This window comes from Macaca nemestrina, chromosome X, assembly GCF_043159975.1.
Source record: "Macaca nemestrina isolate mMacNem1 chromosome X, mMacNem.hap1, whole genome shotgun sequence".
NCBI lineage: Eukaryota > Metazoa > Chordata > Mammalia > Primates > Cercopithecidae > Macaca > Macaca nemestrina.
Window position 1 is genome coordinate 108,640,222 of NC_092145.1, and position 25,074 is coordinate 108,665,295.

Below are 25,074 nucleotides of genomic sequence, written 5' to 3' on the forward strand. Positions count from 1 at the left end.
CAAAGTAAATGTTTTGTTGAATTCCTTCCTTAAGCCCAGCACTGTATATTCTAAGAAACAAAATGGGTGCCTTCGTCACTATCAATGATGCCTCAAATTCTGAAGGAAAATAAGGAGTCTCTTGGTGAGACGTTATGTTTGACCTTTACTATGTGAAAATAAATGTGTTACCTTCATTTACATTTTGGGTATCTGTGAGGTTAGAGATTCTCAGAGTTCTTTCCCCAAATGGGGCAACTCTTAAGCAGTGGCTCAAGAGTCTGTAAAAATGTGCAGATGGGGCCAACTGTTGGCTAGGGCATACAGTGCTAAGGTGAATGCCTGAAGTTTGGCCAACTGTACTGAATAAACCCTGTGTTCCTGTCCTTATCAGAAGCATCTTGGTTAAAGGATGAAAAGCATAAGCTCTCCAGCAAACTCCATTGTATACAATGCTTGTGGTGTCATCCATAAATTGTACAAACCATTGTTTTTCACACCATTTGATCTCAAGGGGCTCTGCAGGTAGCCCCAGGGTCTGGGAGGGGGTGACGGGTCCCCCAAAACCATGGTATTTAGCAAGGAACTAAAGACGGGAGGCTACCCCTTCCTCCAAGTGGTATATGACAGAAGACCCAGGTTTTTCTCCATCTTGTGGCAAAGAGGCCTCAGTAGCCATGCCCAGCTTGCAGTGCCATGGCTTCCATGACCCAAGGCACAATAGGCAGCTGGATATCGAGGGTCACAGGCTGAGGGATTGTGATAGTCTCTATTTCTAAGACAGCCCGCTATGCAGCTAGCAATTGTCACTCTAATGGTGTACAGAACAAGTCCAAGGATGAGTTTCTTGCATCAGAAACCCTTGGCAACTTATGGGAATGATGGATGATCCAGAGAATCCAGGAGAAATGAGGAAGTTGCTAAAACCTCTATGGTGAAGTGCATCTGGGGTCTCTAATGATATTGTCGTTAGTGACTTAATTGGCGTTAGTGTCATATTGCAATTTTGACAGGTTCTAGAGTCTTTTGTTGGAGGGGATCCCCATTCAAGATGAACTGATACGTAAGAAATAGCGTAAATGGGCTTCAATAAAATTTATAAAACAGGAATGTTTTGTCTCCAGAACACAAATGAGCCTAAAAGAAGTTGTGGGAGCTGACAGGGCCAATAGCTGCTTTTCTGACAGTGTCAGAGACAAAATGGTCTTCAGTTTAGCAAATAATGTGTAGGTATTGAAAAGTGGTAGGACCTTGTACTACGTGTGGCACAATGGCCATCCCATTTTATGAGCAATTTTGTGAGTATCTGCATTTCCGGAATGAGTGTGTCAAATGAATCTCCTCAGGGAAGGACGTCATCAATGTAATGTCACACCTGTACACCTAGAAAAAGCTCGGTATGGTTAAGATCTTGCCAGCAAAGATAGTGTACAATGGCAAAGCTGTGGAGGTATCCCATGAGTAGTCAGGTAAATGTTTATTGTGTCCCTTCAGAGATGAACGCAAACTGAGACTGAAAGGCTGTTGAAACAGGCAGTGAACAGAACATATTAACCAAATCTATAATAGCAAAATATTTACCAGTCACAGACTGGATGGAATCAGTAATGTCAACAATATTGGCTATGGGGACCTTAATGTGCGGGACCACAACATTAGCATTATGGTAATCCATTGGGTTCTATTCATTTGAAGTTTAAGAACAGGCCAAATTGGGTTGTTAATGGAGAAGACACGGGGATAATCACCCTTTTACCAAATAGGCTTTGTATCATGGGTTTCCGTATTTATAGACTTATTCTAATTTATAGTGGGCTGTATTAACCTATTTGAACTGGGGTATAGTCCTAGGGATCTCACGTTGTCAAATGGATTCACATGTGCTAAATACTTAATTTTATCATTAAATTTTATCTCTAACTTAAATTTTATCATTGGATCAGAGTGCTCATACCCACTATGGGATATTTTAAGGCAATGAATGGTACAAATGTGAGGAATTCAGGCAAGGCAATATTTCTGATAGTTAATGTGAGGTATACTTGCTTATCTCTTTCCTGTTCAGGAACTCCCCTTAGATTACAGGAGGCACCTTGATTAAATATACTGGGATCCTGACATACAACCAAGTTAAGCCCCAGTATTAATTAAGGTCATGAAGTTTTGCCACCCACTGCATTTCAACACCAATCGGCACCCTTTTATCTTTTTGCTCTTTTAGTAAAATTTTTCCATAAATTCTGGATTCTAATTGCGTCAAATTGTGGATCTCCGTTTCTGTTTCCTCATCCTCTCATAGCTGTTTTTTTTTCTTTCTTTCTTTTACAATCATGTGTCACTTAGCAATGGAGATACATTCTGAGAAATGCCATGTGTCATTAGCTGATTTCATCACCGTTGTGTGAACATCACAGAGTATACTTACACAAACCTAGATGGTATACGCTACTACACACCTGTGTTATATGGTATGGACTATTGCTCCTAGACTACACACCAGTACAGCATGTTACTGTACTGAATACTATAGACAATTTTAACACAATTTGTGTATCTGTGTATTTCTGTATCTGTGTATCTAAACCTACCTAAACATAGAAAAGGTACAGTAAAAATATGGTATAGAATACAAAAATACGGCCAGGCGCGGTGGCTCACGCTTGTAATCCCAGCACTTTGGGAGGCCCAGGCGGGCAGATCACTTGAGGGCAAGTGTTCGAGACCAGCCTGGCCAACATGGCGAAACCTCACTCTATTAAAAATACAAAAATTACCCGGGCATGGTAGCAGGCATCTGTAATCCCAGCTACTCGGGAAGGTGAGGCAGGAGAAATCACTTGAACCCAGGAGGAGGAGGTTGCAGTGAGCAAAGATCGCACCATTGCATTCCAGCCTGGGCAACAAGAGTGAAACTCCATCTCAAAAAAAAAAAAGATGAAATACAGTACACTTGTTATTAGGCACTTACCATGAATAAAGCTTGCAGGACTGGAAGTTGTTCTGGGTGGGTCAGTGAATGAGTGGTGAGTGAATGTGAAGGCTTAGGACATTACTGTACACTAATGTACACTTTAGTACACTTAGGCTACACTAAAATCATTTTTTAAACATTTCTTTCAATAATAAATTAAACTTAGCTTACTACAACTTTTTACTTAATAAACTTTTTAAAATTTTGTAAAGCTTTTTGACTCTTTTGTAGTAAAGCTTAGTTTTTAAAATACAAACACAGGGCCGGGCACAGTGGCTCACATCTGTAATCCCAGCACTTTGGGAGGCCAAGATGCGTGGATCACCTGAGGTCAGGAATTCGAGACCAGCCTGACCAACATGGAGAAACCCCATCACCACTAAAAGTACAAAATTAGCCAAGCGTGGTGGCGCACGCCTGTAATCCCAGAACTCCGGAGGCTGAGGCAGGAGAATCGCTTGAACCCGGGAGGTGGAGGTTGCAGTGAGCCGAGATTGCACCATTTCACTCCAACTTGGGCAACAAAAGCGAAACTCCATCTAAAAAAATAAAATAAAATAAAAAACTGTACAGCTATACAGAAATATTTTCTTTCTTTATATTATTATTCTATAAGCTTGTTTTAAAACTTTTCTTTTTATTAAACTTTTTTCTTAAAAACTAAGATACATACAAATTAGCCTAGCCCTATACAGAGTCAGGATCGCCAATATCACTGTCTTCCACCTCCACATCTTGTCCCACCAGAAGTTCTTCAGGGGCAATAACACACATGGACCCGTCATCTCCATAACAATGCCTTCTTCTGGAATACCTCCTGAAGGACCTGCCTGTGGCTCTTTTACAGTTAACTTTTTTTTTTAATAAGTAGAAAGACTACATTCTAAAATACCGATAAAAATTATGGTATAGTAAATAAATAAACATGGTTGTTTTTCATCTTTTTTTTGAGACAGGGTCTCGCTCTGTTACCCAGGCTGGGGTGCGGTGGCACAATCTTGGCTCACTGCAAGCTCTGCCCCCCAGATGCAAGCGATTCTCATGCCTCAGCCTCCAGAGTACCTGGGACTATAGCCGTGTGTCACCACACCCAGCTAATTTTTTTTTTTTTTTTTTTTTTTTTAAGAGAGAGGTTTTAACTCTGTTGGCCAGACTGGTCTCAAACTCCTGACCTCAAGTGATCTGCTCACCTTGGCCTCTCAAAGTGCTGGGATTACAGGTGTGAGCCACCACGCCTAGCTGTTTTTTTTATCATTATCAAGTGTTATGTACCATATATAATGGTACTTGTTCTAGTTTTACACAACTGGTACTACAGGCTTCTTTACAGTAACATCACCATAAATACGTGAGTAATGCGTTGCACTATAATGTTACAATAGCTATGATATCACTAGGTGACAGGAATTTTTCGGCTCCGTTATAGTCTTATGAGACCACCATCCTCATATGTGATCTGTTATTGACCAAAACATCATAATGCTGTAGATGACTGTACTTCCTTTTTTTGTTGCTGTTGTTACTGGATATATTTCTGGGGGGTCCCTACCCTGCTCATATTTATAAATATCTTCCTGCAGAAAGTCTCAAATCAGCACTGTCATTGTAAGGGGCCTCCCCAAAGGCAACGGTGGTCACGTAAGACTAAAGGACTAGGAGCTTTATGGGTTTGAATTACCCCTTTCTCCGTGCTACAGGGGTGCCACTGATGTTTTTCCCTATAATCCTGAAAATCAGGATCTTTGTTGCAACAGAAGCACAGGTGGTGGTGGCGGCAGTGGCAGCGGCGGCGGCGGCGGCAGCTGCAGCAACAGCAATAACAACGGAGGTATTTAAGGGTCCTAGTGAGTCATTTGTGCTTAGGAGTCCAGACCCCAGCAAGCCACATAATAGCTGTTTCTTTTCTCTTTTCTCTCTCTTTTTTTCACTTCCTGATGACTGCTCTCAAGAGCGACCACCCAATGGGCAGTCAGCTGTCAGGGTCAGAGCCTAACTGAGACACAAAACCAACTAGTCATAGACAAGGTTGTCCTCCTGAGCCTAGCGTCAGTCACAGCTTTACGTTAAGACACACAAATAGGTCTAGGCTGAATCAGACACATGATCCAGGGCTACTTTAAGAATCCCATACTGTTCCTAAATGTTAATTAAATTATCTAAACTTCCAAGTTAGCTAAATCTATAAGGAGTCAACAATACAACACAGCACAGCACAACTAAAAAACCTAGCTAGCCTTGCAGGCTCAATGTTTATGCTTGCCATCAGAACCAGTTAGTGAGCCAAAGTAATCAAGGAAAGATATTCCCATGCCCCCATGATGGCTGTCATTATCTGAGCACCAAGCTCACTGTGCCACCAATTGTTCTTGCCATGCTGCAGAAGAAGGAGGGACCCCACCCTAATTTTGATTCCAATATTCAGATTGATAACACCTCACACACAAAGAGGGTATGAAAATGTTTACTACTTACTTACATAAATGATGCATTTCTGGGGACAGCAAGGCAAGTCTCCTAAGCAGGTTAGAAAAAGCAAGGAAAGGAAACTAACTTGAGTTTTTACTGTGGTTAAAGGATGAGGCAGGAGTGAGGGTTCTTTCATTCAGGAAGACATTTAATGATTTGAATCTCTTGCTAGCTCCAAAGGAGGAAGCACTCATACTTTCTAATCAACTTGCCCAGTTGTGGAGCAGAAAATGAAGAGGGAGAGGTAAGGCTTAAAAGATGTCAGCAGTTGGCAGAACGTGGTGGCTCACACCTGTAATCCCAGCACTTTGGGAGGCAGAGGCGGGTGGATCACCTGAGGTCGGGAGTTCAAGACCAGCCTGACCAACATGGAGAAACCCCGTCTCTACTAAAAATACAAAATTTGCCAGGCGTGGTGGCACATGCCTGTAATCCCAGCTACTCAGGAGGCTAAGGCAGGCGAATCGCTTGAACCCGGGAGGTGGAGGCTGTGGTGAGCCGAGATGGCACCATTGCACTCCAGCCTGGGCAACAAGAGCAAAAGTCCGTCTCAAAAAAAAAAAAAAAAAAAAGATGTCAGCAGTTAAATATTTTAAAAATTAAGTGAGATTCTTTATTATATATACTCACTGAGAAGGTTATAATTAAAAAGAGGAAAAGAGCAAGTGTTAGCAAGGATGTGGAGAAACTGGAACCCTTATACATTCCTGGTGGGAATTTAAGTGGTAGAGCCATTTTGGAAAACAGTTTGGCAGTTCTTCAAAGAGTTAAATATAGAGTTACTATCAATTTCACTCCTAGGCATATACCCCAGAGAAATGAGAACGTATGTTTCCACAAAAATGTATACCAAAATTCATAGCAGCATTATTCATAATAGCCAAAAAGTAGAAACAACTCATCTGTCCATCTACAATCTGATGAATGAATACATAAAAGGTGGTATAGTCATACAATGGAATATCTTTCAGCCATAAAAAGGAATGGAAATACTGAGACATGCTACAATACGGATAAACTTTGAAAACACCATGCTAAGTGGAAGAAGCAAGACACAAAAGGCCACGTATTGCAAGGCTCTAATTATATGAAATGTTCAGAATAGGGAAATTCAGAGAGACAGAGAGTATATTAGTGGTTGCCATGGGCTGGGAGAATGGGGACTGGGGGTGACTACTAATGGGTATGGGATTTCCTTTAGGGGTGATGAAAATGTTCAGGAATTAGATAGTGGTGATGGATGCACAACCTTGTAAATATACTTTTAAAATCACTCAATTTTATACCTTAAAATGTCCATTTTTATTTTTTGTGCATTATATATTAATTAAAAAGTAGAATTACTAACAGAAAAGAAGAAAGCATGGCAGAATAAAAAATATTACCAGATAGGCCAGGTGCAGTGGCTCACACCTGTAATCCCAGCACTTTGGGAGGCTGAGGTGGGCAGATCATTTGAGGTCAGGAGTTCGAGACCAGCCTGGCCAACATGGTGAAATCCCATCTCTACTAAAAATACAAAAATTAGTCGGGCATGGTGGTGGGTGTCTGTAATCCCAGCTACTCGGGAGGCTGAGGCATGAGAATTGGTTGAACCTGGGAAGCAGAGATTGCAGTGAGCTGAGATTGCACCACTGCACTCCAGCCTGGGCAACAGAGCGAGACTCGGTCTCAAAAAAAACAAAAACAAACAAAAAAAACATATTACCAGGTAAACAAAAATGGGAGGAATTTGTTGTTACCAGACCCGCCTTGCAAGAAATACTAAAAGAAGTTATTTAGACTGAAAAGAAATGAGTCCAGAATGTGCTATGAATCCACACAAAAAACAAGTAGCAATGGTAAGGGCAACTATGAAGATAAATATAATAACAGAATAACAAATATTTCTTCTCTTAAAATGTTTAAAAGTCAATGGCATAAAACAATATCTATAAAATTATTCGTTGGGCATAAACATATAGAAATTTAATACAACACAAAAGAGTGTTAAAATGTAATGAGCTGTTAACCCATGTAGCAACACGAGTGAATCTTTTTTTTTTTTCTTTTGAGACAGAGTCTTGCTCTGTCGCCCAGGCTGGAGTGCAGTGGCACCATCTCGGCTCACTGCAAGCTCCGCCTCCCAGGTTCACGCCATTCGCCTGCCTCAGCCTCCCAAATAGCTGGGACTACAGGTGCCCGGCACCACGCCCGGCTAATTTGTTTTTGTATTTTTTAGTAGAGACGGGATTTCACCATGTTAGCCAAGATGGTCTCGATCTCCTGACCTCGTGATCCGCCCGCCTTGGCCTCCCAAAGTGCTGGGATCACAGGCATGAGCCACCGCGCCCGGCCACCAGTGAATCTTAAATGTATATTTTAAGTAAAAAAGATAGTCTGAAAAGAAGACATACTGCACGATTCCATTTATGTAACATTGCTCAAAAACAAAATCATAGAGCAAAAGGATCACTAGTTGCCAAAGATTTCATGAGGGAAGTAGGGTTGTCCAGATGAAGTACAGAGTATACTTTTTAGGTTGGTGAAATTATTCTGTATGACACTGTAGTGGTACGTGATGTTATCCGTTTGTCAAAACCCACAGAACCTTACAGCACAAGGAGTGAACCTTAATATATGTAAATTTTTCAAACATCAAATAGGAGGGCATGGGATAATGGGCTGGAATGCATATGGTGACAAAAATTTTAACTGAATTACAGATGTATGATAGAACCTCCCTAAAGATGGTAGAAAGGAAAGATGCCACACTAGGTAACTTTGGAAATGAGTAGAGACTGTAAGAATAAAGACAAAAGAAACTACACAAGTGCTACACTATAGTTGGTAATGTTGTTTTTCATGGAGTATTAATTAATAATTCTGAAACTGCTATACATGCATACTGGGATTGAACAAATAAGTAAATGGATGGTGAGTGGTGGGAGTAAGGTTTCTCACTGGAATGAGGGGTTACAGATAAGAAAGTGGGGAAGGCTAGAATAAACTATGTTCATGGTACTGGATTAGAATCAGAGTCTCAGCTTAAGATAAAGATGGAATATACATATACATTTATAAATATATGTGTATACATGATTAGTACACATATTTCCTAACTCTGTCTGCTGAGAGGCCTAGAAGCACTGGCACACTGATAGCAATGAGTACACCCAACACCTGAATCTTTGTGTGTAACACCATACTCTAATAAAAGAAATCAGGGCTCTTGGAGAAATGGCTAATTCTAGGGCTGGGCATGGAATATACAATAGGAGCGTGGTGTATCTTGTGTTCCAGAAAATAAGGAAGTAACTCAAAAAACAAAACGATGGGGGTACGTCAAGAGACACAAGAGTGAATCTAAAATTGCCGCAATAACCAAAGCTGGAGCAATTTTTTTTTCTTTCTTTGAGACAGAGTCTTGCTCTGTAGCCCAGGCTGGAGTGCAGTGGTGTGATCTTGGCTCATTGACGCCTTCGCCTCCTGGGTTCAAGCAATTCTCCTGCCTCAGACACCTGGGTAGCTGGGATTACAGGCATGAGCCACCACACCCGGCTACTTTTTGTATTTTTAGTAGAGACGGGGTTTTGCCATGTTGGCCAGGCTAGTCTCAAACTCCTGACCTCAAGTGATCCACCTGCCTTGGCCTCCCAAAATGTTGGGACTACAGGCGTGAGCCACCGTGACCTGCCCAAAGCTGGAACAATTTGAGCAACAAAATAAATAATGTAGTACTGGACTATAACCCAAAGTACAAAATAAATATTCATGGGTCAATATTGATATGGATAAATGACTGGATATGTAAATGGAGGACAGAAGTCAAATCCCATGTAGAGAAAAATTCCAAACAATTTATCTAGCTACTGCCCTCCTCCCCCAAAAGGAGATGCATCATACCCATCCCTTAAGTTTGGACTGCACATAGTGGCTTCCCTGCAAAGAGTACAGAATGGGAAGGTGAAAAAAAAGTGATTTTACAGTGGAATCACCTGGCAAACACTACCCCAGCCCAGTGCTCAAGATTCATCTCATCATGGATAAGTCATGTTCACAGGATGTCCTCAGTGTTATGTAATAAGAATAGTACTTTATATCTGTGCCCTTTAAAAAACAAAACAAAAACCCATATGCTAGTCTAATCATGATAAAAATATCAGACAAACTCAAACTGAGGGACATTCTACAATCTGACCAATACTCCTCAGAACTGTGAAGGTCATCAAAAACAAGGAAAGCCTGAGAACTTGGCATAACCAAGGGTATCCTAGGGAAATATGATGACTAAATGTAAATATACTGTAATATCCTGGAAATTTTTTTATTTTCTTTTCAATTTTTTTATATTGTATTTAGTTTTATCTACATCTCTTTTTATTCATTTAATTTGAAACTATCTTTAAGCAACTGCTAAACTAGACAAATTATTTAATAAACACACATTTTTATGCCTTTCTTTCCTCACCAAAAACATATCTTGCTTTTCTTTTTCTTTTTTTTTTTTTTTTTTTGGTGGGGGATAGGGTCTTGCTTTTGCCCAGGCTGGAGGGCAGTGTCACAATTACGGCTCACTGCAGCCTTGACCTCCCAGGCTCAAGCGATTCTCACAACTCAGCCTTCCGAGTAGCTGAGACCACAGGTGTGTGCCACCATACCCAGCTAATTCTTTTTCTTTTTTGTAGAGACAGGGTCTCTCTATGTTGCACAAGCTGGGCTCAAACTCCTGGCTCAAGTAATCCTTTTGCCTTGGCCTCCCAAAGTGCTGGGATTACAGGTATGAGCCACTGCTCCCGGCCTCAAATTTTTGTTCATTAACAAATCTAAATACATTTAGCTTTTCTATACCATTTAAAAATAAGGTGCCAAAGTATATCAACTTATAAATATATGCTTAATAATTAATGTTTAGTATTTTATCTTAAATGACTCGGGCATTTTATGATTACTTAATTAAATATTAACATGACTTTAAGATTTTAAATTACTGAAAAAGAATTTTGAAACTATGACACAGGTACCCTCCCTCATGTCTTCTCCAGTCATCCTGAGTCTTAAGTAGCCATGTGGCACCCAGGACGGCTAAGGAGGGCAGGGCCCCAAATTTTTTAAATAAGGAAATCTGAATAAAGTATGGACTTTTGTTGATAACAACATATAAATATTGGTTCATTAGTTGTGACAAATGTACATTAGTAATTTAATATGTCAATAACAGCAGAAACTGAATATGGAGTATAGAGGAACTATCTGCACTATCTTAATAATATTATTGTAAATCTAAAATAAAGTTTATTTTAAAAATTACGTATGTGGGCTGGGCGCGGTAGCTCACGCCTGTAATCCCAGCATTTTGGGAGGCCGAGGCGGTTGGATCACGAGGTCCGGAGTTCAAGACCAGACTGGCCAAGATGGTGAAACCCCATATCTACTAAAAATACAAAAATTAGCCAGGCATGGTGGCAGGTGCCTGTAATCGCAGCTACTCAGGAGGATGAGGCAGAGAATTGCCTGAACCTGGGAAGCGGAGGTTGCAGTGAGCCAGATCATGCTATTGCACTCCAGCCTGGGCGACAGAGGGAGACTCCGTCTCAAAAAAAAAAAAAAAAAAAGAAAGAAAGAAAATTACGTATATGGCTTACATTCTATTTCTGTAGGACCATACTGCTCTAAGCAATCTCATTCACCCCTGTAGTTTCAACTATCTTTTCTATCTCACTAAATAGCTAGTGTTTATCTTCACCCCAGATCCCTCTCTTAAACTCCAAACAATATGTCTAACTGCCAATCAGACACATCTGTGTGGTTATCCCACAAACACATGAAAGTGGGTATGACCTCCCTGTCCCTTCTTCAATGGCACCATATCTTCTGAGTAACCCAAGCCAGAAACAAAAATAGCAACATCCTAAATTCCTCCTTTGCTTCCATATGTAGCCATCTACATCTTCCTCATTCAATCAAATTAATATTATTTTTGTCTGTCTTTTCTTTATACCCAATACCTTGAAGTATAGCATCTTTCCATTGGAATCAATTTTCAAAGATGCAGTGCCTGTTTTTCTAAACAAAACCTTACCCAAGGGCACGTTGAATAAGCTATATAACAGAGTAATTCTTGTTGAGGCACAAGCAGAGAACCCAGAAACCTGACCACTTTGTTTCCCTTGTTTCTGGAAAGGCTGGAGGAGCAAAACTTGGAAAATCACAGCTCTATGCCTAACTCAAAATTATCTTTATTATATCACCCTTGATTTCTCTGGAATACTAATTATTTATCTATGAAGCAGAAACGGTATTACCTAATTTATGTGCTTGTGTTAGAACCAGAGACAGTATTCTCAAAGCATGTAATATGGTGTTAAACACGGCCTATAGTAAAAATAAAACTGGGGGCCAATTTGTAGTAACAGCAAACCACAGCACTTTCAAACATATAGAATACATTACCTTGCTCAATGGGAACGGAACTTTCAGTTCTAATTCAGTGACCTTTCTAGAATGATAACCAGATCATGACATTCCCCCATTTAACCCTCTCTCCATTGAGTTCCAGCCTATTAGCATAAAAAAGACCCTCCATGACCTTACCCACTGCCTACCTCTCTTACCACTCTTCACCTTCTTCTTCTATTAACTCATACCATCTTTCAATATCTTGCACAGATGCTATCTCCACCCAGAAGACTTCCCACTACCTGCACACTGCAGTTAGATCACACTCCTTTGTGCTTCCACAATATAATGCTATTTATCTGTATAACTGTTGTTTACATGTTCCTCCTTCACACTAAACTGAGAGGTCTTTGAGGGCAGGTCTTTGTCTGACTCATCTAAATATCCAGTATCTTGTTTGGGGCACAGCTGATGTCAATCAAAATAATCACTAAGGCAACTGCAGCCCTAAATCTCCTTAGTTTCCTAAAGATCTCAGAGTCAGTCTATATATTCAGGCCTCAACTAGAAGATAACAGCCATCTGAAGCCTGGAAATCCTAAATGGAAAGGAAGCGGGGATTTGGGGTGGGAACCCAAAACTCTCCAAGAGTTAAGTATGTTCTGTATCTTCCCCCTAGGAAGGTAGGCAAAAGGCAAGAAAAGGGCTGCTATTGTTTGGATACAGTTGTCTTCACCAAAACTCATGCTGAAACTTAATCCCAATGTGACAGTGTTGGAGGTGGGGCCTAGTGGGAAGTGTTTGGGTCATGGTGGCGGATCCCTCATGAATGGCTTGGTGCCATTCCCACAAAAGTGAATGAGTTCTTGCGCAATTAGTTTCTGTGAGAGTGGGTTGTTATAAGACCAGGGTGTCCCTCAGGTTTTGTCCCTTTGCCTAAGTCCATGTCCCCCTTTGACCTTCCCCATGTTATGATGCAGCACAAAAGCCCTCACCAGAAGCTGAGCAGATGCCAACACCATGTCCCTAGAACCCAGCCTGCATAACCATGAGCTAAATAAACATCTTTTTTGAAATAAACCACCCAGCCTCAGGTATTCTGTTATGATAACACTAAGCACACTAAGGGACATCTCTTTGACAAGAAAGAGGGATTTGGCTAAAAAGGATGTGATTTTTTTTTTTTTTTTTTCTGGAAAGGTGGTGCAAAGAATTGTGATCTGAACATAATTTCACATGCCTGGCCCCATACTAGAAGAAAACAAATTTAAAGGATGGGGATTTGGAAAATGGTCATGTTTCAAAATGATGGCCAGGATACTGACTGCTACAAAATTCAGGATACTGACTGCTGAAACTCATTAATTGAACAGTCCTGCAAAGTGATAAGATGGAAGTCATTTTAAATTATACCTTTACTTAAAAGAATAGAGTTACCTGTGCAAGAGTAGGATTGGCATAGGTTACGAAGACATGTAAACCTGAGTTTTAATCTCAGTTCAGCCTCTAACAGACTGTTGTATGTGTCACTTCATCTTGCAGTCAGTTTCCACCCCGCACAGGGTTGTTGGCACGATTCAAGATAACTTATGAAAATTCCTTGATACAGGGAACACAATGCATCTTCAATATCCAAGTACATGCTTATATTTGTTCATGTCACAACATATACAATCATTTCATGGCATACTGGGTAAAATGGAAGAGGTTGCTCTTCTATGAGGGCTAACTAAAGTGATACATATTATAGCATAAATTTAACCATTTATAAAACTATTCCTTTCTATTTGCCCCTTTTCCTTAGCTTTACTAGACTACAGAGTAACCTCTAAATTGCCCATTACTTTAGGTACTTTCAAGCTCAAGGCTAAATGGCATACCCAGTCAGCTACTTTACATGGTCTAAATGACCAATGGCCACTTGCTCTCTGGTCCCACTTACAGCTTTTTTTGGTCAAAATTCAGTTCTTAACGTGGTCTCTTCTAGGAAGCCTTCTCTGAGCCCTTAAGATAGGTTAGAGGACCTTCCTCTATGTCTCTACTGCCAGCACCACACCTTGGTCTCTCCTCTAGCATAGCAGTGCTGTTGCAATGTCTATGTCTACCGCACTCAGTTGAAAACATGTTTAAGTCAATTACGTGCTCTCATTATCCAGTTAGTCATCAGTATGTTTTTAATTAATTGACTAATTAATTAATTACCTGTCTTTTCTAAGACTTATCAATCCATCCTAAGGCTTGCAATCTATCTTCCCCCCACTGCTCTCCCATCACATCTGACATTCTCAGACAGTGTATGTTTTCCTTTCTCACCTTCTCTGACTCCCTGCTTGTTCACTCACACTTCTTGCCTTTCAGGACTCTGGGAACATATTATTCTCATAATAAAGAAAACAAATAGAGAGAATGAAAAGTAGTAATCTACTCCAACTTCCCCTTTAATCTACTGTTTCACTGCTCTCCTTGCCACCTGGAATCTTTTCTTTGTGACCTCTAGAATCCCCCTTCTTAAAAAATAAGCTTCCCCACATTCTTCAATGATTTATAGAATACCGCCTCACCTCCTGGCCACATATGAGTTGTGGTTCCCTCCTAAGCCTAGTGATTCTCCCACACTCATGGTCCCAAAATTCCCAACTGGTAAACCATAGCACTCCAGTAAATCAGAAACCTGTGTTTAACATACTATTCATGCAATATCTGCCAGATGGATAGCCTCAGGTGCAACATGCTGTAAAATGTAACAGGTATAGTATAATGTCCAATTTGTAATAAAGAGAGATGACATGTTTTCTGGAACAACTTTGCCTTGTGAGTATGTAAGGGGCTGTAATTATGGTCTTAAATAGGTTGACACAAATAGCAGCCAAAGGGTGAAGGGAGATGAAGAGCCACAATAAATATGCCACTATTTTTAATGTCATATCTTGAAAATTCAGATTCTTAACACATATAAAGCAAAATTATAGTAAAAAATAAAGAAGCAGTGAACTAAAACATGAAATAGGCATCTCCTAACTGTAACTATGCTTTAATATTAATGAAATAACTAAAAAATATGGTCAAGTCCAAGAAGTACATTAAATACTAATTTTAATTAGAATTTGGATTGTTTCATTATTAGATTTAAAATAAAAATCAACAACACATACATACAACATTTGACATCTTCATGTCTGCGGTAAACAGACTATTTTGTCAATCTTCTGAAAACTGAAAAACTTAACACAATTATGTTCCCATCATAATCAACTACATATATGCCTTTCCTTGACTATATCAAGATCCCCCCTACCTCTTCCAGTTTGCTGACTGAACACTCTTCATTACTCTTCTACCTTCATACCTTATTTACTCATCCAGTATCAAGCATTATCTCCCCTTTCCAAAGCATTTTGGGATGTCTTCTCTGTGCTCCTACAGCCTGTCACCCCATTTGCCTATGCCCAGAGTATGCTCAATGTCTGAAGAGTATGAACACAGTATTGTTCACTGCTCTTTAGACACTGCCTATTTGCTCATATCCACGCTAGAATGAGTCTTCTTCAAGGACAGGAGACCAGTCAAGTTTAACCTCATATTCCCTGTGCCCAGCATAAGACCAGATACATGATAGTAAGCATTCTATAAATTTTTGCTGGATGAATGACTACATAAACAAATGAAAGCCATGTTTAGCGAATTTTCAATAAAATGCTGCAAGAGTCATTCAAATGCATTCACAATAGCTGGGAAAAGAGCACAACAAAAGATCAGGTAGCATGACTTTTAAAATAATAATCCCTTGAGTATTCCCATCTTAGTTTCTAAATACCAAGGTTCACTGAAAAATTACATGGTTCCTTGTAAAATTGCTAATTCCAAGGGTGGGGCAGGGAGTGTACATGATAAGCCTAAAATAGCTTACGCCAAAAAGCAAGGACGCCAACAAGGACTAATGAGATAATGTGAAAAAAACATAGAAGTTAAACAGAAGGGGTTCCTAATTTATAAGATGACACTGTTTAAGTATTAAAAAAATGACCACAATGGGTGGATAAACTTGAACTACGTAAAAATCCATGAATTCCTAATGATATTAAAGAAAACAGTGGTGGTTGCTAAGAAACCAACTCATTACTATGAACACTGATAAATGAAAAAAGCAGCAGCGGCAGCAGCACCTATCTTGATTATTACAAAATATACTTCAGGACAAAAAATAGCTGATAAGGAAAAAGTATTCTTTATAAAGTAATTCCAGTTAATAATGCAGAAAGATTGAAAGAATTAAATATCACCATTTTTCAACCTCTACAGAAATAATGAATCTAAGCAATTATCATCAATGGCTGCTAAAACCAATAGAAGAAAGGTTGGTAGGAAAAGCTACAATGGAGAGATCAGCCTGACGATACCCTGAAATGACAAATCAATCCCTGCATCAATTAAAAAATTAGACATGATAAAATACAATAGAAAGTAAACAGCACTGCCTAAAATGAGTCTTTCTCTTAAAAAATAATCAAAATTGAATCTAATCAAGCCCCTAGCTCTAAATGCCAGTAAACAGGAAACACGAAGATGAGAAAACAAAATAAATGCCACCTCAAGGAAGCAATCACCTAAATCCAGATAATGAGACAGTCTATAGAACTAATGATGTAGTTTCTTGAATTAATCAACTATCTTTTAAAAAGGACACCAAGGGGCCGGGCGCGGTGGCTCACACCTGTAATCCCAGCACTCTGGGAGGCCGAGGCAGGCGGATCACAAGGTCGGGAGATCGAGACCATCCTGGCTAACACGGTGAAACCCCGTCTCTACCAAAAATACAAAAAATTAGCCGGGAGTGGTGGCAGGCACCTGTAATCCCAGCTACTCAGGAGCCTGAGGCAGGAGAATGGCATGAATCCTGGAGGCGGAGCTTGCAGTGAGCAGAGATCGCGCCACTGCACTCTAGCCTGGGCGACAGAGCTAGACTCCGTCTCAAAAAAAACAATAATAAAATAAAAAGGGGGCCGGGCGCGGTGGCTCAAGCCTGTAATCCCAGCACTGTGGGAGGCCGAGATGGGCGGATCACGAGGTCAGGAGATCGAGACCATCCTGGCTAACACGGTGAAACCCCGTCTCTACTAAAAAATACAAAAAACTAGCCGGGCGCCGTGGCTGGCGCCTGTAGTCCCAGCTACTCCGGAGGCTGAGGCAGGAGAATGGCGTGAACCCGGGAGGCGGAGCTTGCAGTGAGCTGAGATCCGGCCACTGCACTCCAGCCTGGGAGGCAGAGCGAGACTCCGTCTCAAAAAAAAAAAAATAAAAAATAAAAAATAAAAAGGGGACTATGCAAGGGCTAAGACTTAAGAGAAAAACATCCATTGGCAATAAACGGTCCTTGTTTGGATACTGACTTAACAAAGCTACTGTATAACTATAACTTTAAGGCAATTACCAGAAACAGTGGCTCATGCCTGTAATCCCAGCACTTTGGAAGTCTGAAGCGGAAAGACTCCTCAAGGCCAGGAGCTCGAGACCAGCATGGGCAACATATTCGAGAGCCCATCTCTCTATAAAAAAGAAAAAATTTAGGGGCCAGGGGCGGTGACTCACGCCTGTAATCCCAGCACTTTGGGAGGCCAAGACGGGCAGATCAAAAGGTCAGAAGTTTGAGACCAGCCTGACCAACATGGTGAAACCCTGTCTCTACTAAAAATAACAAAAAAATGAAATGGGCGTTGTGGCACACGCCTGTAATCCCAGCTACTCTGGAGGCTGAAGCAGGAGAATCGCTTGAACCCGGGAGGCGCAGGTTGCAGTGAGCCAAGATCGCGCCACTGCACTCCAACCTGGGTGACGGAGCAAGACTCTGTCTCAAAAAAAAAAAAAAAAAAAAAAAGTCGCGCGCGGTGGCTCAAGCCTGTAATCCCAGCACTTTGGGAGGCCGAGACGGGCAGATCACGAGGTCAGGAGATCGAGACCATCCTGGCTAACACGGCGAAACCCCGTCTCTACTGAAAAAATACAAAAAACTAGCCGGGCGAGGTGGTCACAGCTACTCGGGAGGCTGAGGCAAGAGAATGGCGTAAACCCGGGAGGCGGAGCTTGCAGTGAGCTGAGATCCGGCCACTGCACTCCAGCCCGGGCGACAGAGCGAGACTCCGTCTCAAAAAAAAAAAAAAAAAAAAATACGCTGGGCGTGGTGGCTCAGGCCTGTAATCCCAGTACTTTGGGAGGATCAGGTGGGCAGACCACTTGAGTCCGGAGTTTGAGACCAGCCTGACTAACATGGAGAAACTCCGTCTCTACAAAAAATACAAAATTAGCCAGGCATGGTGGTGCACGCCTGTAATCCCAGCTACTTGGGAGGCTGAGGCAGGAGAATCTCTTGAACCCGGGAGGCAGAGGTTGCAGTGAGCCAAGATCACGCCATTGCACTCCAGCCTGAGTGACAGAGCAAGACTCCATCTCAAAAAAAAAGAAAAAAGGAATTACTGTTTATCTTACTAAGTATGATAATGACGCAGTGGTTACTTAATGCACCTATGAATTAGGGATATATACTGAGTTATTTACCTGTGTAATGACATATCTGGGATGTGGAAAAAAATGGGTGAGAATAGATAAAACAAAACTTGCCAGTTTTGGCAAAATGTTGTTAATTATTGAAGCTGGGGAATGGATACATGCATGTTTACTTTACCATTTTTTTTTCTAAGGCAGGGTCTCACTCTGTCGCCCAGGCTGGAGTGCACTGGTGCAATCACAGCTCTCTTCAGCCTCAAACTCTCTGGCTCAAGTGATCCTCCCACCTCAGCCTCCCAAGTAGCTGGGACTACAGGCACGTGCCACCATGTCCAGCTAAATTTTAAATTTTTTGTGGAGATGAGGTCTCACTTTGTTGCCCAGGCTGGTCTAAAACTCCTGGGCTCAAGTGGTCCTCCCACCTCGGCCTCCCAAAGTGCTGGGATTACAGGGGTAAGTCACCGTGCACAGCCTATTTTACTATTTTCTACTTTGAATATATTTGAAAATGTATGTAACAAAAGAGAAAAGACCCAGAAGCCAATGTGAATGTGAATGGGCTCCCACTTGCCATGATTGGACAGTTGGAAAAACAGAAGAAATAATGACTGCAATGGATTGAAAAGTACTAAATATATAAATATTCACAAGTTCAACAAAGGAGAGAATATAGCACCAATAAAATCCCCAAAAACTTAACAATACATTAATCTAGGTTGGATGATAGTTTTAAATACCAGCTTACAAATTTGAAAAGATTAGGTATTCGTTAATATTAGGGAATCATTAATTTTCCTTAGTGAGATAATGGTGATTAATTACTACAAAGTAATGCTAATATTAGGAGATGAACACTGAGATATTTAAGGGTGATGTGTCATGATATCTGCTCCCTAAACTGATCTGTTAGATGGTATCTCAATCAAAATGCCAAGAAGAATGTTTGTGGAAATTGACTAGCTCTAAAACGTATTTGGAAAAAGACCAGGAATAACTAAGGCATTATTGAAGAAAAAGAACAAAAGTGTTAAGACTCACATAACCATACATAAGGTATGTTGTAAAGTTACATTAATTAAGACAGTGGTATTCATACAAGGATAGACAAACCCAACTGAACAGAATTCAGAACTAAATCAAATTAGTGATTTATATATTTGAGTTAATGAATACGATGGCACTACAAAAGGGAAAGAATGATCTTTTCAACAAGTGGTTTGGGGTTGAATGAATGTCCACTTCAACAACAAAAAAAAATGGGCCTTTACACATACCCATACTCACAATATACACAAAAATCAATTGCAGATTATAAATATAAATATGAAAGGTTAAACAATAACACAGCCTAGGAAAATACCTTCAGTACCTTGGGAAATATAAAGATTTCCTAATCAGTACAAAGGAGCACTAACCATAAATGAAAAAAAAATAATGAAGGGAATGATATTAGAATTCAGATATTCAGTTCATCAAGACACCATGAAGAGACTGAAGATACAAGCCACTGAGATTTGTAATACATATATCTGACAAAGCATTTACATCCTTAATATAGAAAGAGCTCCTATAAATCAATTTTAAAAAGTTAGCCCAGGAGAAAAAGTAGTCAAAAGATTTGAACAGGCACTTCATAAAAATTATCCAAAAGACTAACAAACTTATGGAAAGGTCCATCATCAGAGAAATGTGAAATAAAACCACAGTGAGATACCATTCATAACCATTAGAATAGCTATCAAAACAAAGACAAGTGTTGGCCATATTCTAGAGCAACTTCCACTCTGAAAAATTTCTGGCCAGGTGCAGTGGCTCAGGCCTGTAATCCCAGCACTTTGGGAGGCGGAGGCTGGAGAATCACGAGGTCAGGAGTTCGAGACCAGCCTGGTCAACATGGTGAAACCCCATCTCTACAAAAAAAAAAAAAAAAAAAAATTAGCTGAGCACAGTGTCAGTCACCTGTAATCCCAGCTACTCGGGAGGCTGAGGCAGGAGAATCACTTGAACCCGGGAGGCGGAGGTTGCAGTGAGCTGAGATCACGCCACTGCACTCCAGCCTGGGTGACAGAGCAAGACTTTGTCTCAAAAAAAAAAAAAAAGGCCGGGCGCGGTGGCTCAAGCCTGTAATCCCAGCACTTTGGGAGGCCGAGATGGGCGGATCACGAGGTCAGGAGATCGAGAGACGATCCCGGCTAACACGGTGAAACCCCGTCTCTACTAAAAAATACAAAAAAATAGCCGGGCGAGGTGGCGGGCGCCTGTAGTCCCAGCTACTCGGGAGGCTGAGGCAGGAGAATGGCGTAAACCCGGGAGGCGGAGCTTGCAGTGAGCTGAGATCCGGCCACTGCACTCCAGCCTGGGTGACAGAGCAAGACTCAGTCTCAAAAAAAAAAAAAAAAAAAAAAAAAATTCTGTTTGGAGTGTTCTCGTACAATCACCTTGGAAAGCTGGCTGGCAGTATTTACTAAAATTAATCATATACATAACCTGTGATGCAGCTATTCTACTCTTAGGTATATGTCCCACAGAAATGTGTGAATATGTCACCAAAAGACATGTACTAGAGTGTTCACAATACTATTTGCAAGCTGAAAATGGAAACGACAAAAATGTCATCTACAATAAAAGGGTAACTACACTGTGGTAAATTCATACAATGGAATAGCAATGAAAATAGAGTAATTACTACTACACTCAATGACATGGATGAATCTCAGAAACAAATCCTCAAGCCAAAAAATTAACACAAGCTGTGTTACTTTTTAAAGTTTAAAAACAGACAAAATTATTATTACACAGTGACAGAGGCCAGGATTGTGATTAATTTGGAATAGTAACAAATAGGGAATACATTTAGGGTCTTTCAAAATTTCCCGATCTTGATGCTGGTTACACAGCTGAGTTCACTTTGTGAAAATGCTTTGAGCTGGCCGGGTGCGGTGGCTCATGCCTGTAATCCCAGCACTTTGGGAGGCCAAGACGGGTGGACCACGAGGTCAGGAGTTCAAGACCAGCTTGGCCAACATGGTGAAACCCCATCTCTACTAAAAGTAAAAAAACCAGCCAGGCGTGGTGGCACGCGCCTGTAATCCCAGCTACTCAGGAGCCTGAGGCAGGAGAATCGTTGGAACCCAGGAGGCGGAGGTTGCAGTGAGCCAAGATTTCACCACTGCACTCCAGCCTGGGCGACAGAGCAAGACGCCGTCAAAAAAATAAATAAGTAAATAAAATGCTTTGAGCTATACACTTATGATAATGTGCACTTTTCTGCATGTATTTACATTTACTTAAAATAATGTCTGCAAGTGTCAAATGGTTCAGCCAAAATAGATCAAGAAATAGATGGATGGATGGATAAATCGATGGACGGATGGATGGATGGATGGATGGATGGATGGAGAAAGAGAATGAGTAATAGAGAGAGTGAGATAATATGGCAAAGGTTAACAGTTGTTGAATCTAGGTCCAGAATATAAAAGTTTTCATTGTACTCTTCTTTCAACTTCTGCTTAATTTTTTATTTAAAAATATTCTGGTAAAAAGAGGCATTATCCATGCCTCTCAGAGCTTAATATCATATCAAGCACCTGATATGATCTAAGTTGTAAAAGAAGCACAAAAAATATAACTTCTATACCAAGATTGTTTTATAAAATAATAAAATATTCTGTATATTTTCTATTTCTCATTAAGAAACAGAGACAGAGAGAACCAGACCAGGACTGAGTGTCTGAAAAACCTTAACTCCATAAACTGTACCACAGTTTAGCAAGTTACTACATACCTCCTAGTCTTGGTTTTATCATCAGTAAAATGACAATGATAATACTGACCTTAGAGAATGGTTTTGAACATTAGGGAGAAAACCATATTTAAAAGTTTTATCTGTTATAAACAAGTACTGAGTTCATTTCACTTTACCATACCAAATATTTATGGACAACATATTATGAACACATAGTGATAAGAGCAGCGAAAGAGATAATCATATATGCCATGGGTTAGCACACAATGCGCCAGCAATCAACAAACTGACGATGAGGTGGGTATGGAGACAGTGATATGTCTTACTAGAGAGGCTGACAAGTCGCCTAAATGGTAGCAAGAAGCTAGCCAGAAAGAAGAGAATATGAGAAATTTATGTGAATGGATCAAGTTATCTGAGTATGCAGAGCATTGAATTAATACTATGCAGAAAATTGACCACTAGGGGAATGGGAAAGTGGGGGCGGGTTAGGAAACAGAGTGAACAAATGCAGAGACTATGACATAAATTTTGTTTTCCCATTAATATCTGCATATTGTGTGCCCTCACTTCCTTCAGGTCCCTGCTCAAATATCACCTTACCAGTGAAGCCTTCCTGCCCATCCTATCTAAAATAACAGAGCCTCTCCACATTACAGCCTATTATATATTTATCTTTTTTTGTTTTTTTTTAATTTCTTCATATCTTTTTGTTTTGTTCATTTAACACCAGTGCCACTTGCCAATATATATTGATTATATATTAAGTTATTGTCTGTCCCCCAGCTAAAGTTTAAAAGACTTTGTTTTTGTTATCCACTGTTGTATCCTTAGTGCTGAGAACACTGTCTGGCAAATAAAAATTATTGAATAAAAAATTATTGAATGAATGGATGGATGCACAGTGGGCTGAAACAAGTATGATAACATTTAAATGCTGTCTAATAATGATTTAAATAGAGTATAAAGAGACATCAGCAATACTCTTTGGAAAAGTTCCTAAGTGTTTTGGTGTCACAAAAGCTCTGCCTCATTGTTTATTCTTAAATAAAAACTGTACATGGCCTAGAAAAGATAATCACCCCTTATTTTGGCAAGCATAACACACAGGAAGGAGTCAACTGCTTGTTCAAAGAGAACTTTGGTTAAATTCCTCGTTAGATCCTGATAGAGCCTGGAAAACACTGATTCTCACCATCAATTTAATGATCATTTGGTAAAGGCAATAATAAGTTGTGATTATTATTTAATAACTAATGTTCTCACAAGATAAATTTGACATGGTCACAAATGTAAAAGTACATTTCACATTGCAATAAATAGATTATGTAATACTTGCAAAGCTCTGAGAAAAAGTCTTTGTCTGAAAAATGTCAGCTTGCTGTTTAATGTTGCTATCAGAGACCAGAAAAGAAACTGCATAATAAACTCAACTCATATAAAGTAATAAATTTGTGATTCCTCCACTAAGAGAAGTTTTACAGGGGATAGGAAAGCTTACGCTGAAGCTGACACCAGGTTATAGGTATAATCCACTATGTCTGCCCCCCAGAATTTGAGGATTCAATTCTATAGCAACAGAAAAAAATAAATGCAATATGTAGAAGACTGAAATCTGTGCAATAGTATCTAAATGATGTGTAATTTTGTTGAGTTAAAAATATAAAAAAACATAATTTGGACAAGTACCTATGTCTCTTAGGGCTCTAAGGTTTCTGCTTCTTTGCTTATACTTTAAAAGAACCAAAAAAAAAAAAAAAAAAAAGCCTTGACCTTGAAGTCACACCTACTGTTGCAAAGTACGTAATTTATTGGTCTCTGCGGGAGGGGAATAGGAAAGACCAAAGGCCAGCAGGGGGAGTAAAGCAGTGTAGGAAAGGGCTTGCAAAGAGTCGCAGGTTAAAAGGATGGGGGGCAGAAGGCGGAGGTGAGAGGTAGGAGGTAGAAGTGACCTGTGGTAGAGGGAATGACCCTGGCTCAGATCAGAGAAGAGGATCCGGGATAAAGAGGAGAGGTGAAGCATGACCGGGAGTCAAGCGGATAAAAGGACCACAAGAGTCAGGAGGTGGGGCAGGAGCGGGCTCCCCATCTCCTGAGGAGAAGGGAGGAGACGGTGAGATCAGAACCACCGGCGCCAGAAGCATCCATCATACAACGTTCGCGGGGATGAATTCTCCTTTCCACCCCACGTTGAGGCACAAAAGGAGGTTTCCCTGGAGTGTATGGGGATTTATTTGTGAGAATTACCAAGTCCCCTTCTTTACACTCACCTTGACGAAGAAGGCAGCGACGATGGCGTGACCGGAAGTGCTGTCCTCTTTTGTTTGGCGGAAGCTTTAGCTTCTGCAGCCGCCACCCCCTCCTTCACTTCAGGCAACTTCCTGTGCCTCTCTAGCAAGCTCTGCAATGCTCTATCTCATTGACTCCCTCAATAGATGAACACATACATTGTGATGTAAACCGGCTGGGAGAGAGAATCACTAACTTTTTACAAATCCTAATTCTAGTCGTGCCAGGAACTGCAGTATCTCTGCCAAATCCTTCATGTACAATTCGCCACCTCTCCTTGTTGATTCGCCTTAGGAATATCTCCGTTCATCTTAATCCCTTAACTCAGGCCTCATTTTCTCTGTCTTGGACGTCTACAGTTACATATTTTCCAAACTGATTTACTGTTTTCTGGCACACCACTTTTAAAAAGTTCATTTGTATTAGCGGTGTACTTCAATTTCAAGCTTTTTTAAAACATCTTAAATCTAAATCATTTTTGCTTTGAAATCGTATCCAGAGTTACATACCATATTCCAATGTCCAAAGAATAGAGGTGGACTTATTTAGAAAGCACTCTTGCATTATTTTACATACTCCCCAAGAAAAAGAAGAAAATGAAAACTGAAAAAAAATGTTTCAATAATAAAAATCCGTACTCTGGTTAAATACCTTCAGAACAAGTTTAGAATTGAATTATTTATTGCCACTACCTCCAGAAAGTTCTCCTGGCCCCCAAATCTGCACCACAATTCTCACCACAGGGGAC

At 40.4% G+C, this 25,074-nt stretch overlaps 1 protein-coding gene across 1 annotated transcript in view; it reads right to left on the minus strand.

The window, feature by feature from the left end:
- The window catches only part of LOC105466793 (MAGE family member D1), a 105,936-nt gene extending 81,553 nt beyond the window's left edge, over positions 1 to 24,383 (minus strand). The window contains exon 1 of the mRNA XM_011715881.2: positions 24,308 to 24,383. The gene's annotated coding sequence lies outside the window, so the exon portion shown is untranslated. The remainder of the gene's footprint in view (positions 1 to 24,307) is intronic.
- Positions 24,384 to 25,074: the final 691 nt, after the last annotated feature.